Source organism: Phascolarctos cinereus, unplaced genomic scaffold (assembly GCF_003287225.1).
Source record: "Phascolarctos cinereus isolate Bilbo 61053 unplaced genomic scaffold, phaCin_HiC Scaffold_146;HRSCAF=715, whole genome shotgun sequence".
NCBI classification, from domain to species: Eukaryota; Metazoa; Chordata; class Mammalia; order Diprotodontia; family Phascolarctidae; genus Phascolarctos; species Phascolarctos cinereus.
The window spans coordinates 29,850-43,846 of record NW_027555454.1 but is presented as its reverse complement, the minus strand read 5'-3'; the positions used below and the strand labels follow the sequence as shown (position 1 = coordinate 43,846).

Below are 13,997 nucleotides of genomic sequence, written 5' to 3'. Positions count from 1 at the left end.
GGCTCTACAGTGTCTGCTTCTGCCACCTTCGTGGCCCATTGGAACAAATTGTTCACATACACATATTGTGTCAGGGAAATATTTATATCCTTGGGATAAACACCCACCTAATTCACCAATGGGCTTGAGGCCGATTGGTTCCTTATTATTTTTTTTTTTTGCGGGGCAACCAAGGTTCGGTGACTTGTCCAAGGTCACACAGCTGGTTAAGTGTCAAGTGTCTGAGACCGTAGTTGAATTCAGGTCCACCTGACTCCAAGGCCAGAGCTCTTTCCACTGCATCACCTATCTGCCCCTCATTGATTACTCTTAACCTGGTTTATCCTGTCTGCTGAAATTGTTTTGCTGGAGTGTGGCCACTGTGTATATTACAGCTTCTTGGAGCCACAAGTGAGAGTTGGGTATATCAGGTGGACATCAAAAGAAGCAAAAAGTCCTGAAAAGAGAACTGCAGCCTGAACTCATTGGAAATACCAGTCTTCCCTTAACACCCTGAATAACTGTGAAGTCTTTATTCTGTTCTTTCAGAAGAGGGAGGCAGCCCTCAGTACAGCTACATCCAGTACAGGATGTATGCATAGAACAAAATCACCAGTGCCAAAGTGAATATGAATGTAAATATCGCAAACAAAAACTTATGATTTCTAACAGCTTGTTGGAAACATTTGATATCATTCTGCTGAAGGTGTTCACAGGGAAGAGGAAGTTTTGACTGATGGGTTGGGCAATACTGAGTAGATGGCAGTCCAGATTGAATCTCAGTTTCAGGTTCTAACCTAGGGCAGGCTGTATGGAAGAAGTATTTGATCCCTGACAAATCTTGCTATAGATGAACTTAAAATATGATGGCAACTGATTATGGCATTGGAGGTGTCATCTTGATCTGGGGGCTCTCGTGTTTTTTGGGCTGTGTCTATTCATTGTTGTTATTTCATACTCAAAAATTCACCATCAACTACCACCGATGTTAACCTAAGTGTGTGAATTATGCTTTTTAAAGGACCTTTTCTATTGCTTTATATTTTGATGCTTTCATTATTTATATTAAATTCCTCCTCTGGTGTTCCTTATTCTAGGGTTTCTTTAAAGATCAGAAAGTTATGAAAAGTTATTTTGAGACCATTTGAGTGGTGGAAACTCCCCTGATGGATTTTGTTAAAACTTGACACCAAGGGATTGATGTGGCAGAAACAGTATTTATTTTACAGAATATGAGGTAGCTTTCTTTTAAAAAAGATAAGGAAGTTGTTCTCAGAGCTTGGTTGGCTCAGAGTACTAGGGATATAAAAAGCCCAAGCTAGATAGAATTGGCACTCCAGAAATTCAGTGGAATTCCCATTTTCCTGAGGTATGCTTTTTGAACCTGCCATTACTGTTGACTTGGTGAACGTGGAGGAAAAGTGGAATGGTGTTTTACCTGAATTAGCAACTAGGAATTGTATCCCATTAAATCTTACTATACTTAATTTTTCCAATTGCATATCTGTTTGATTGTGTTATCCAAATCTAAATCATTAAACTGGCTTGAGTCAGGTCAGAATAATAGAAAACTATATTGTACTGAAGTCATTAAATAATAAGATGTGTGTGTGTGTGTTTATGCATATATATGAGTGTGTTTATACACACAAATACCTGCATATATGTACATATACATAGATGTACACGTATATTAGTTAAATGAAATGCCATCTAAATTCACAAGAAAACTGACCAAAATCCAAAAAGACATGGTGGCACAATAACAACTGGACATTTTAATGCTTTTCTTTCATAGGAAGAAAAATTTAACAAAATCAATAATAGCTAACACTTATATACTGTTTTAAAGTTTGCAAAGCACATTACATATCTCATCTCAGTCGACCAAAGACTATAAAAAAGAAACCATAGGGCAGAACAGACTTGGAAAAATAAGATTTGAAAGACTTGTGGCATTGTTTGAATAGCAATATTACATAGTTTTTTGCTTGTTTTGGCAAACCACAATACTTTTTCAAAAATCAATCATATTTTGGGATAAAAGAAAATACATATGTAAAAATGAAGAAAATATTAAGTTGATGCTTTATAGATAAAAAATGAAACAGTATTTTAAAAAATTGCCCCAAGTAACTCACACACTGCTGTGAGGAGGAAAGACATAGGTCGTAGAATGAATCTCTAGAGGATCTTTGTGATTTATTTAGGTTTTCTTTTATTCTTCAGGCACGAGTTTTATTTTTTTAAAATTACTTATTTTGTGAGAAAAAAATCTTTCTGACCATATCCTTACAGGCTTGTTTCACTTGCTGGTTCCTTAGGGTATAAATGAAGGGGTTCAGCATGGGAGCAACAGAGCTATTCAGCACTGCTACCCCTTTTGGTCATAGCCACCCCTTCCTTTGCTAAGGGTTTGACATACATGAAGATGCAGCTTCCATAAGAGATGGAGACAACAATCATGTGGGAGGAACAAGTGGAAAAGTCCTTTTTTCTTTGCTGGGAGGAAGGAATTCTCAGAATGGTTCTGAGGATGCATGCATAAGAGAGACTCACTAATGCCAAAGTCAATATGAGTATAAATACAGCCAGGAAAAACTCATGACCTCTAAGATCTTGGTGTCTGTGCAAGAGATCATCAGCATTGGAGAAGAATCACAGGTGAAGTGATCAATGACATTGGCATCACAGAAATCCAGCTGGAGGCCCATGGTAACTGGTGGAAAGACTATGAGAAAACCTGCCAGCCAGGAGCTGATTACAAGCTGCCTACAGACTTTGGGGTATTATGGTTGTGTAATGTAGGGGCTTGCAGATGGCCACATAGAGGTCATAGGACATGGCTGTTAGCAGAAAAAATTCTGTTGCACCAAGGAGGATAAAAAGAAATGCTTGGGCCATGCAAGAATTATAAGAAATTGTTTTTACTTTAGTTACTATACTGACTAAAAATCTAGGAATGCAGGCAGATGTAAATGAGATTTCTAAGAAGGAGAAGTTCCTGAGGAAGAAATACATGGGAGTCTTGAGGCAAGAGTCCAGCAGGGTGAGGGTGATGATGGTCAGGTTGCCAGTTGCACTCATTATGTAGGTGAGAAACAGAAAGAGGAAAATCAAGGTCTGTAACTCTGGGTCATTTGTAAGTCCCAGGAGTATGAATTCTGTCACTGATTTCTGGTTTTTCATGTCTGATGCTTGACTTTGGCCAGATATACAGGTGACAACAAGAGAAAAATAACTCAGAACTAAGTCAAGACTTCTATTGTATAGAGAACCACACACGGAAAAGTGAAGGGAGATGGTCAACAAGAGATAACTAAAGTATAGGCTATGAAATCCAGAAAAGGATTAGAATGTGTCCTTCTGTCTATCTGTCTTCCTTAAGTCCCAACTAAAATCCCACCTTCTACAGAATGCCTCTTCAATCCATTGCCTCCTCTCTTTTAATTATTTCCTATTTATTCTGTATATAGCTTGTTGGTACACTTTTGTTTGCATTTTGTCTCCCTCATTCGATTGTAAGCTCCTTAAGAACAGGGACTGTCTTTTGCCTCTTTTTCTATCCCTATTTCTAAACATGGTTCCTAGCATGTAGTAAGTGCTTAATAAATGTTGATTGATTTTACTACAAGTTGATGCCACATTCAGATACATTCCAAACTAGCCTTACTGAATCCCCCATAAATTAAAAAAATAAAAAGTGTGGTTGTACTCTGTGATTATTTCCAAATTATACTGTATACAACTTTTTATGCAAGATCACTTACATGTCCTCAACCCCTGTCCCCCTCTCTCTTACAGTGCAAGCTCCTTGAAAGTAGGGGCTGTCTTTTGCCTTTTTTTGTTATCTCCTGATCTCAGCACAGTGACTATCACATAATAGGCTCTGACTCACTGATTTCTAAAGGGATTTTGGACACTCTTCTTCTGTCAATGCAATCAAATATCAGATTAGCATTTTAGGTTGCTATATTACACTATTAGTATGTTGCTGTCTCCTACAACCCTCAGGCTTTTTCACATTCATTTCTTTCGAGCCAAGTCTCCCAATATGCTATTTCTTTGTGTATTCATGTGTGTGTCTGTGTGTATATGTTTTAATATCAGTGAAGTCACAACTCTCACACATACAACTCCACTTCATCTGATGTTTTTAATGGACTTCATGAATTTTGTTTATTTCTACTAAGTATCATATTTTTACAACAATCAAGGCACACAACTGAGACCTTTTTTGAATCTCAGTTTTTTCTTATCTATCCCACCCAATCCAGAACTTACAAGTATGTATTTTTTTTCTTATTTACCTAATTAATTGATGCAAATGTTGCATTAAATAGATCAAGAATATAATCTTATGTCATATAGTACAGACTACTTTTCAAAGTGATATCAATCTGTTAATCCACATTCTTTGACTCAATTGATCAACTAGCTATGTATCCATCTGACTGATCCCAGTCAGGTCTTTCTGTCTTGTTCTCAAGGATGCTGTGAGTGAATAGGTTGAATGTTTGCTAAAATTCATGTGCACTATGGCTTATTGCATTCCCTTGTGCTACTAGTCTAATAACCCTGTCAGGAATAAGGTGAAGTTAATCTGGTATGACTTATTCTATAATAAATTATATAATACAGTGATCACCACTTCCTTTTCTGTTTGTTAGGAATATCACCTGTTCATTTATTCAGCAAGAATTTTTAGATACTCACTGTGTTCCCATTACTGTACTAGATGCTTGAAATGAACGCACAACAATCCTCCACCCTCAAGGAATTTAGATTCTCTTCTAGTATTTTCCCATGATTAATGTTAAGTTTACAAGGTTATCTTTTGAAGGGTACACTTCAAAATTGGGACAATATATGATTTTGTGTTCCTGTCCCTATGCAAATTCTCAAGGATTCTGGAAAGAGCTAGAATCTTTATAGAACAGTGGCTCAACAATCATATTCACAAGTTTTAATCAGTGAGATAAAAAGAGTTACATTGAATTGACATTGTAAAGATTATTAAATGTTAGGAGTTTGCATTTAATCCTAGAAATGATATGGAGACAATTGAGTGTGTTCATCAGGGGAATGGCAGGGTCAGACCCTGCACTTAAGTAAAATCACTTTGGTGGTTTGAGAAGGATGGTTTGAGGAAGGGGAGTAGATCTGATGAAGGGAATTAATTTGGATGCTATTGCAATAGCAAATGCAAGATACGATGAGGACCTGAACAAGGCTGGTGGCCATCTTAGTGGAGGTGGCAAGACAAATGTGAGAGATGTTATGCTCCTCATTGGGAGCCTCTCAACAACTGTTCCAATGATAGGCTCCACTGATTATGGAAATTATTAACATGAAATAAAATTGTGTAACATTAAGATGGGGGTATTTGTTTATAATATTTAGTTATCATCTTAACAAAATACTGACGATCAAGTTTATCTGAATTATGTCTATATTCTATTGAATATATCAACCATACTTTCACATACTTCCAAATACTATGAAATTGTGTAGGGAATGGCTAAACATTAAAGGGAATATGAAAGTATTTTAAAACTAAAGACTAAGCTGAAATCATAAGTAATTTGGGACAGGGGGGACATTGCCCTGGATGTTATTCTTTGTCCTTCCTTCTAGGACTTTTGATTTTGAGCAGCAGATCTGTCAACCATAGTGAAATATGCTGAGGAGGAAATGTCCAGAAAGGAACCCTCTAACCTAATGGGAAACAGAAAGACAAAGTGTAACTAAGAAGAGAAATAGAGAACATACTCAGTTTTCTGATTAGTTTTGATGGATTCAGCTGTAAACTAAAAGCCAGAGGTCATGCATATTTACTTAAATTGAGAGGAAATATTTGGGTTCAACTAGGGAAGAGTTTCATGGTCAGGTATCTCTTTGAATTGCCTCATCTGTCACCCAAATGTATGCACACATATACATAAAGTTTAGAATGTAAAGGACTTCCCCAGTTGCCCCTGTTCTAAACAATTAAATGAGCATTTTTCAACCCTTCCTCTCAACTCTCTATCAAATGCTGGATGTTAGACATTGGAAATCCGATCTATAAAACCTTGAAAACATTTCCTGAATTCTAAAATGCTTATAGAAAATACTGTCACAAATGGAATATAATCATTGAAATTTCTCTGGTACATCATTTACTTGACAGTCTTTACAGAGCCATAGCTTGTTCCCAACAGGACTAGACAGAATTTATCCATTTTTATCAATCTCCTCGCAGAGGGAGTTATTAAGAAAAAGAAAAGAAGAAAAATCCTAAGGGACAGAGAAGAAGATGATACTAATAATTCTACATCATAATCTAGTTTGAGAACAAATTTTAACTGAGTGTATACGGGAGCTATATTCCTGCAGATTACTTGTGGAAGATGAAACAAGAGCATGAGACACTGTTCAGTTATAAACATCAAACAGCATCTTTGATAAATCAATGGCAGCTGGCTTCTTTGGGCCATTAAGTTGCCTATATGAACCCTGGTTAAACTTGGGGAAAGGAAAGGTCCATCTGGCTCATCTCCTTCAGGTCAAAAAACCAAGGTACTTCATCCATCCATCAATCGATCTATTTATCTAAGAATATTTATTGGCTATTTACATTATGGAAAGTGATATGGCAGTTGTGAAATACAGTAAAACCAAATAAAATTCAATTGAATAAATATTTGTTAACCAACTATTATCTGAAGTTGTTACTCTAAGAACTAGAGAAACAAAGGCAAAAATGAAATAATCTCTGATTTAAATGGGCATATATTCCACTGGGGCAAGGGGAGGTCACAATTTGTATACCTAAAAGGAAATATAAAGTAAATTTAGGAGGGAATGGACATTAACAATTGGGGTTCTCCACAACTGCCTCCAATAGACAGTATTACCTGAGCTGAGTACTAAAGGAACTTAGCAATTAGAAAATGCTGAAATAAGGAAGGAATATTAGAAACAGGAAGGAATAGTTGGTGCAAAGGCCTAGAGAGGGGAGAAATCATGTTAAATTCAGGAAACTGGTAGAATGAGTTCTCCTAGTCTTAGTGAGCACTGCTCCAGTCTTGGGTTTACTGGACCTAGTAAAAGGTTCTTTAATGTTCCCCTTTGGACAGTGAAATCTAAGGGACTGAAACATCTGTGCATTCAGTATCTGGGGTAACACATGGCCTTTGTGGTACAACAGATTATAGAAAATCTCTCAAAAACCACCTGGAAAAAATTGACTAAATCATTCCATTTCATAAGGAAGCTGACACCTAGCAAAAAATAAGCAGGCTCTGATATCTGGCCTTAGCCTCTACTGGACTGTCTTACTTTTTGTGTTCAAATAACTGTTGACTAATGATGTGCAATCAAAAACGTTGGGGTGTTATAGAAGAAAAAAACTCTCTTGGTTCCATTTCCTTGGTGGGAAACTAGGATTTCTACTCTTAGGACAGTCATTCATTAAGTCCTTAAATCAGCTCTTGGTATTGCCAGTTCGGCAGCAGATTATAGGAAATAAGCACCCACAATTCTGTCAATCACACAAAGCAGAAAACTAGACCAGACAAACTATCACTAGTGAGAGGACTCCTCCCTCCCCAACACTCCTATGGGAAACTAGGAGAGGTTCTCTAAGAAATCACCCAACCAACAATCCTTCCATCTAACTTGGCTATTGACACTATGGACTTTTAATCATTATTCAATACATTTCTACCTTGGAATTAAAGCAGGACCTCTCAAGCCCTCTTTAGGCAAACTCTACCTTACATTCTTCTCAGCACAAGTTTTGTTGGGTGAATCCTCTAGGATTCCCTCCCCCTTTTACCCCCACAAGTGATATACAGGCTATATCACTAGAAGAATAGCAGGCTAGATGGAGCTTCACCTCTATTTTTTTTTTAACAGCAATTCTGGTCATATTGAAGGTTCTTTCTTATGTGATTTATGTTTTTGTGTTTATCAAACATTGGGCCATTCAATTATTTCTGATTCTTATTTGTCTAGCCTATTCCATTGATTTATATATTTTTAAACTGTACAAATGGTTTTGAAAATTGTTGATGTACAATATAGTTTCAGGTTTAGACGAAATGATTACCTTTTCATTCCTCTTTTTAAGATTTTTCCTTGAAATTTTGAATATTTTGTTCTCCCCCCCAAAAATTTTGCTATTGTCTTTTTTTTCCCTGCTTCTGCATAGTTTTATTGGAAGAGCATTAAATATGTAAATTCATTTTCTATAACTATAATTTTTATTTAATTGGAATGATAAAGCTATGAAGGTGAATATTTCTGCAAATGTCTAAGTTGTCTTTATTCCTTTAAGAAATATTTTGTAACTGTATCTGTATAGGTATTGAATGTACTGGGAAAGATTGACTTTCTGAGAATACTTGAATTTCAATAGCTGCCTTTAATGGGATTTCTCTTTCTATTTTTCCCTCTTGAATTTTATTATTCCTACAAAGAAATGCTATTGAGTGATGTGGGGTTATTTTGTAAACTGCTGTTTTCTTATTTAAGTTAAATTTAATTCACATCATTAATAAACATTTATTTTCTCCCCCTCCCACTTCCCTGTCCCACTTAAAAATAAAATAAAATTAAAACTCTTGTAACAAATATATAGTCTTGCAAACCAGAATGTCACATTGGCCATGTCCAAAATATATATATATATATATCTCTTTCTACATATTTAGACCCCTACTCCTTTTTCAGGTGGTGTGTTATCATTTTTAAAATTCAATTTTATTTTCAGCTCAGAATTCTTTCCCACCCACCCTCCCCCAATTGAGAAAGTAAGAAAAATAAAATCTGTTACAAATATGTATATATTCAAGCAAAACAAATTCCTGCATTAGTCACATCATGCATATGTAAACATATATGGTGTATACACACATATACAAATGATTTTATACACACACACACACACACACACATATATATATCACACAAATAACAATATTGTAAAAAGAATTTTGAAAGAGTAAGGTACTCTGATACATGTGCATGTGTGTACATATTTACACACACATACACATATACGTATGTACATACTTACATATATCTGTATATTACAAATTCCAAAGTGGTACATGATTTAGACATCAGATATCATAAACAAATTAGAAGGTGTGGAAGAAATTGCCTTGTTAATCTCTACTGAGTGAAATGCATTTCTGTTCCTAATTGTGTGTACATATGTATTCTTTCTGCCGCTGACCAGTTCAGATGACAGTGAGGTTCAAGTTTTACCCACTCCCCTCCCCATCCTTTCTTCTTGTTGTATAGACTTTTTCTTGTACGCCACAATTATGTGAGGTAATTTCCCTCATTCCTTGTCTCCCTTTCTTTCCTCTCTGTGATTGCTCTTCCTCTCCCTTTTCATTCTTTTAAGATCATCAAAACATAATAGAATCACTTCCAGGCCCTCTAACTAGACTTCCTTTATGATCTCTGATGATGATAAAGTTCTGAGGGGATATGTTCTACTCTCATCATTTAAGAATATAAAAAGTTTAACCTTGTTTAGTACTTTTTAATTGACTGTTCTTGTTTATATTTTTATGCTCCTCTTGACCCTTTTGTTTGTATGTGATTTTTTTTTTAATTTAGCTCTGGTTTTTTCATCAAGGAATGTCTTTTTCATCAAGGAGTGTTCTGGTTCATTAAAGATCTATTTTCCCCCTATAGGATGATAGTAAGTTTTGTTGAGTAAATTATGTGGTTGCAGCCTAAATACTTTGCCAAGCTCTCTGTTCTAGATCTGCTTATTTTATTCTGCATTAGTTCAAAATGAAGTACAACTGATACCAGCACTCATTCCCCTTGCTCAATTTTTCAGGGTAGGGGAGGGGATGGATAATTTGGCAGACAGCATCTCTGTAACCCTGAGCATCTAGGGTTGGGCCCCAGTATTACCCTTCCCCACCCCAATTCTTCCTAACATAGCTGGGCAGGGTGACCTTAGTAGGGTTGGGGACTGTGAAGTGTGTTTTATCAAAGTCTCTCTGTACCTCTGCCCATGGAATGATGGAGGTTGGAGCAAAAGTGTTGAATAATTAGGTTTTAGAATTCTCAGTGTTAATACAAATGAATTTTGCCTCGTCCTTATTTTTCTCTTCTTTGTCCATGGATTTCAATTGTTCTTGCTCAACATTTGGCACGTTGTTCTTATTTTTTTCTTTTTCTGAGTGTTAAAGAGTGAGTGCTAGACTGGAAGAAGCCACTAATTGACTACCTTATTATATAAACTTAAAGCTTTCCATTCAAATGACCTGATAAAATAATTCCATTCTATGAAGAGGGTTAAACCGAGGAGATATACTCACAGAGGGCTGAGGATTCTCTATGAAGATGAGGTCCAACAAAGTTGGCAATAAATATTTTAGCACAAAGCTGGGAGTGCTGATGATCAGATAAACAAGAACTGAAGCCAGATAGTTAAAATGGGGTCACTGGATAAGTTCCTAGGTCAGGTAAAATCGTGGTGGAATTTGAGAAACAACAAGGACAAATAAAAGGTAACTGTCATGACCAGGGAAAGAGCCCAGTCCTTTCCAGTTAAGAATAAAACTATGTTCTACCTTTTTTTCTGTTAAGTTTACTTCTTACTAGAGTCAACAGCTTGAGAAAGGAAGCTTAGATTTTGGAAGTGTGGTGGAGTAGATGGAAAGAGAGCAGATGTGTCCTTGATAATTTATCATTAGAATCTATGAAACAAGAATTAGACCAGACCAAAGATAGACCAACATGGTAAAGAAGAGCAGAATTTTGCCTATAATGGAGGTTTGCCACTGAGTGACACTTTTGAATTATCTGACTCATTTCTCTCAGGGAGCTTTAAATTGGTTGGAGTGGTCTCTCTTGGCCATAAAGATTTCTAGTTCATTCAGCAGGAAGTAAGGTTGTGGTTCTATATCTCCTGAGATAATAACTGCATGATTTTTGACACAGTAGTCTTCCAATATGCCTAAAGAGTAGTGCTACACATTTAGGGAGGAGAGGTACACCATTGGAATCTGAATGGGCAGGGATTTTCCTGAGTTCTTAAAATCATTCCTATACTTTTTAGACATCAAGTATGTGTTCTTCCACTGTTGCCATCACCCTCAACTTCTATCCATTCAACCTAGGTAATAAGCTCCTCCACATCTAGGACAGCATTCTCAAAATACGATTTTTTTCTTTCTTTCTTCCTTTCCTTGAAAAAGGACAGCTAATTTTTCTAGGTACTTAGGCATAAAGGAAGAAGTCTGAAAATTCATTTGCATAGATCTCTAATAAATATAGCACATGTTTCTATTGAAGCACCAAGTTGACAAAAGAATAACATGGAAGAGAGAACTCTTAGAGATATCACAATATTTCACAATCACTCCCATGCTGTTCATTCTATAGATTGACCTTTTGTGTAACATTAAGTTTTGTAACAATATGGAAACAGGGACTTTGAATCTTAGGGATATTTACACTATGGATACAAGTTGAAGAGCAAAGGGTTTCACTATGTCAATTTGGCAATGCTTTATAGTTGATATGAAATTGGAGAAAATTGAGTACCAAGTTATACTTAATGATCATAAAACAGGTGACTCCTAATAGAGAATGTACTATTTAAGGAGTATTTGGTGAATATTTATCATGTACTAGGTGCTACAGAGCTTTCACAAAAGAAGACATATTTTCCACTTCAGTGTAGAAAGCTAGTAGAACTTCTAAAAACAGTAAGCTGAAGGGTAAGAGTCTCAAGGAGCCTGTAAATGAGATGACTTTACTTATTTAAAATGAAAGAGTAAGAAAAGAAGGAAAGTACTTGGAATATATAGGCTTGTAGAGGATATTGGGACCCACTGCTTTAAAAAAAACTTTTATTATGTCTTTATGGTTCAAGAAATATAAAAGCAATTGAATAAACATTTACTAAACATCTAATCTGCCCAAAATATTGTAGTAGGCACTGAGGGGAGGGGAGAATACATAGGTTTTATATCAGGCATGGTCCCTCTTCATGGAGCTTATAGGTACGTAGGAAAATATGACCAAAAACATACAAAATCTAAAACTATATAATATTTAATAACATTAGAGAGATAATAATACTTTGTTAGGTCTTGACAGGAAAAAGGTCATTAATGATTGGGGGATGAGGAAAGGATTCAGAGGGGTTATGTATGCCAATTATGCTTTAAAACATGAGGAACTCCTCAAGTGTGAGATGGGCAAGAGGAGAAAAGGACAAGCAAATATGCCAACCATGCTAGGTGTTTGAAGGGAGTGGTACATTTGAACAAATGTGTAGACTAGTAAGAGATTAGCCTGGAAAAGTGAGAAGGTAGCAGCTTAGTGAAAGGCCTTAAATGTGAAGCCAAAATGTATGAGCTTGTTCAGTAGGTAACTAGAAACCAACTAGAATGACTTCGGGCAGAAGAGTGATATCATCATAACTATCCACATAGAAGATCGATCCAGTTCCATACAAAGTCACTATATGAAACAGTTTCATTTGATTGAGAAAAACCTTTTTCTGGTTACAGACTTGAAGGCTTGTTTTACTTGCTTGTTCCTTAGAGTATAAATGAAAGGATTTAGAAGGGGGGCCACTGAAGTGATGAGGATTGCTGTCCCTTTGTTAAAGGCTACTCTTTCCTTGGCTGAAGGCTTAATATACATGAAGATACAACTGCCATAAGAGATGGAGACAACAATAATGTGAGAGGAACATGTTGAAAAAGCCTTCTTTTGCTATCTGGAGGGGATTCTCAGAATTGTCCTGCAGATGTTTGCATAGGAGAGATGTACTAGAGCCAAAGTGACTAGGAGTGTCAATAAAGCTAAAAAAAAAAAAAAAACTCCACAGCTCAATGACCTGAGTGTCAGTGCAGGAGAGTTGAAGAACTGGAGAACAGTCACAGACAAAGTGATCGATGACATTGGCATTGCAGAAATCCAATTGGAGGCCCATGATAAGCCCTGGGGAGATTGTTAGTAAGCCAGCCAACCAAGAACCAAGGGTAAGCTTGGTGCACACTTGGCTGTTCATGATGCTTGCATAATGCAGGGGCTTGCAGACGGCCACATAACGATCATAAGACATAACAGCTAAAAGGTAAAACTCTGATGATCCCAAGAATATAAGAAAAAACAACTGAATCACACAAGCATTATAAGAAATCCTTTTGTCCATGGTCACAGTGCTGACCAGGAATCAGGGAATACAAACAGATGTCAAGGACATTTCTAAAAAGGAGAAATTGCGAAGGAGACAATACATGGGTGTTTTGAGGGGGGGATCCAGAAGGGTAAGAAAGATGATGCTGAGGTTTCCTCCAATGCTTAATGTATATGTTAAGAAGAGAAAGAGAAAAATCACAACCTGTAAGTCTGGATCATCTGTCAGGCCCAGAAGAATGAACGTTGTCATTGTTGTGTGGTTTTTCATACCTTGTGACTTCTGCTACAACTGGACCAATGAATAAAACAGAAATCAGCCTAAGAATCAAAGGAGTGAACAGGATTCCTGTGAGAGTGGTAGTGGTGAAGAATCCATTTAGTTAGATCAAGTATTCTTAACTTTTAACTTTGACATAGAATTAAAATACAAACAAGCACCTCTTTTGTTATTTTAAATTGGCTTCTATAACATATATACGTATATATATATATATATATATATATATATATATATATATATATACGTATATATATATACATACATATATACATATAAAATCAAATATAAAGCTTTTCTCTCTCTCCTCTACTGTTTTCTCTGATCCCTTCCTCCTTCCTTCCTCTTCCTTTTCTTCTTCTTCTTCTCCTCTCTATCTCTCTGTCTCTGTATGTCTCTCTCTGTGTGTCTCTCTGTCTCTGTCTCTCATTACTAGAAATTCTTATTAGGGCTTTTACTCATTAAAATAACATACCTGAATCTCCTGAAAAATTTTCCTACTTCTCTAAATTGAGTCATTTCTCATAGTAGGGAGAAGCACAAAGGGGTCTGCTGATGACCTCCC

At 36.3% G+C, this 13,997-nt stretch overlaps 2 pseudogenes; both read right to left on the bottom strand.

The window, feature by feature from the left end:
• Window positions 1-2,231: 2,231 nt before the first annotated feature.
• On the bottom strand, window positions 2,232-3,184 carry LOC110204228 (olfactory receptor 6C76-like; annotated as a pseudogene).
• Window positions 3,185-12,483: 9,299 nt separating this feature from the next.
• Window positions 12,484-13,432, bottom strand: LOC110204227 (olfactory receptor 6C74-like; annotated as a pseudogene).
• Between the last annotated feature and the right edge of the window lie 565 nt (window positions 13,433-13,997).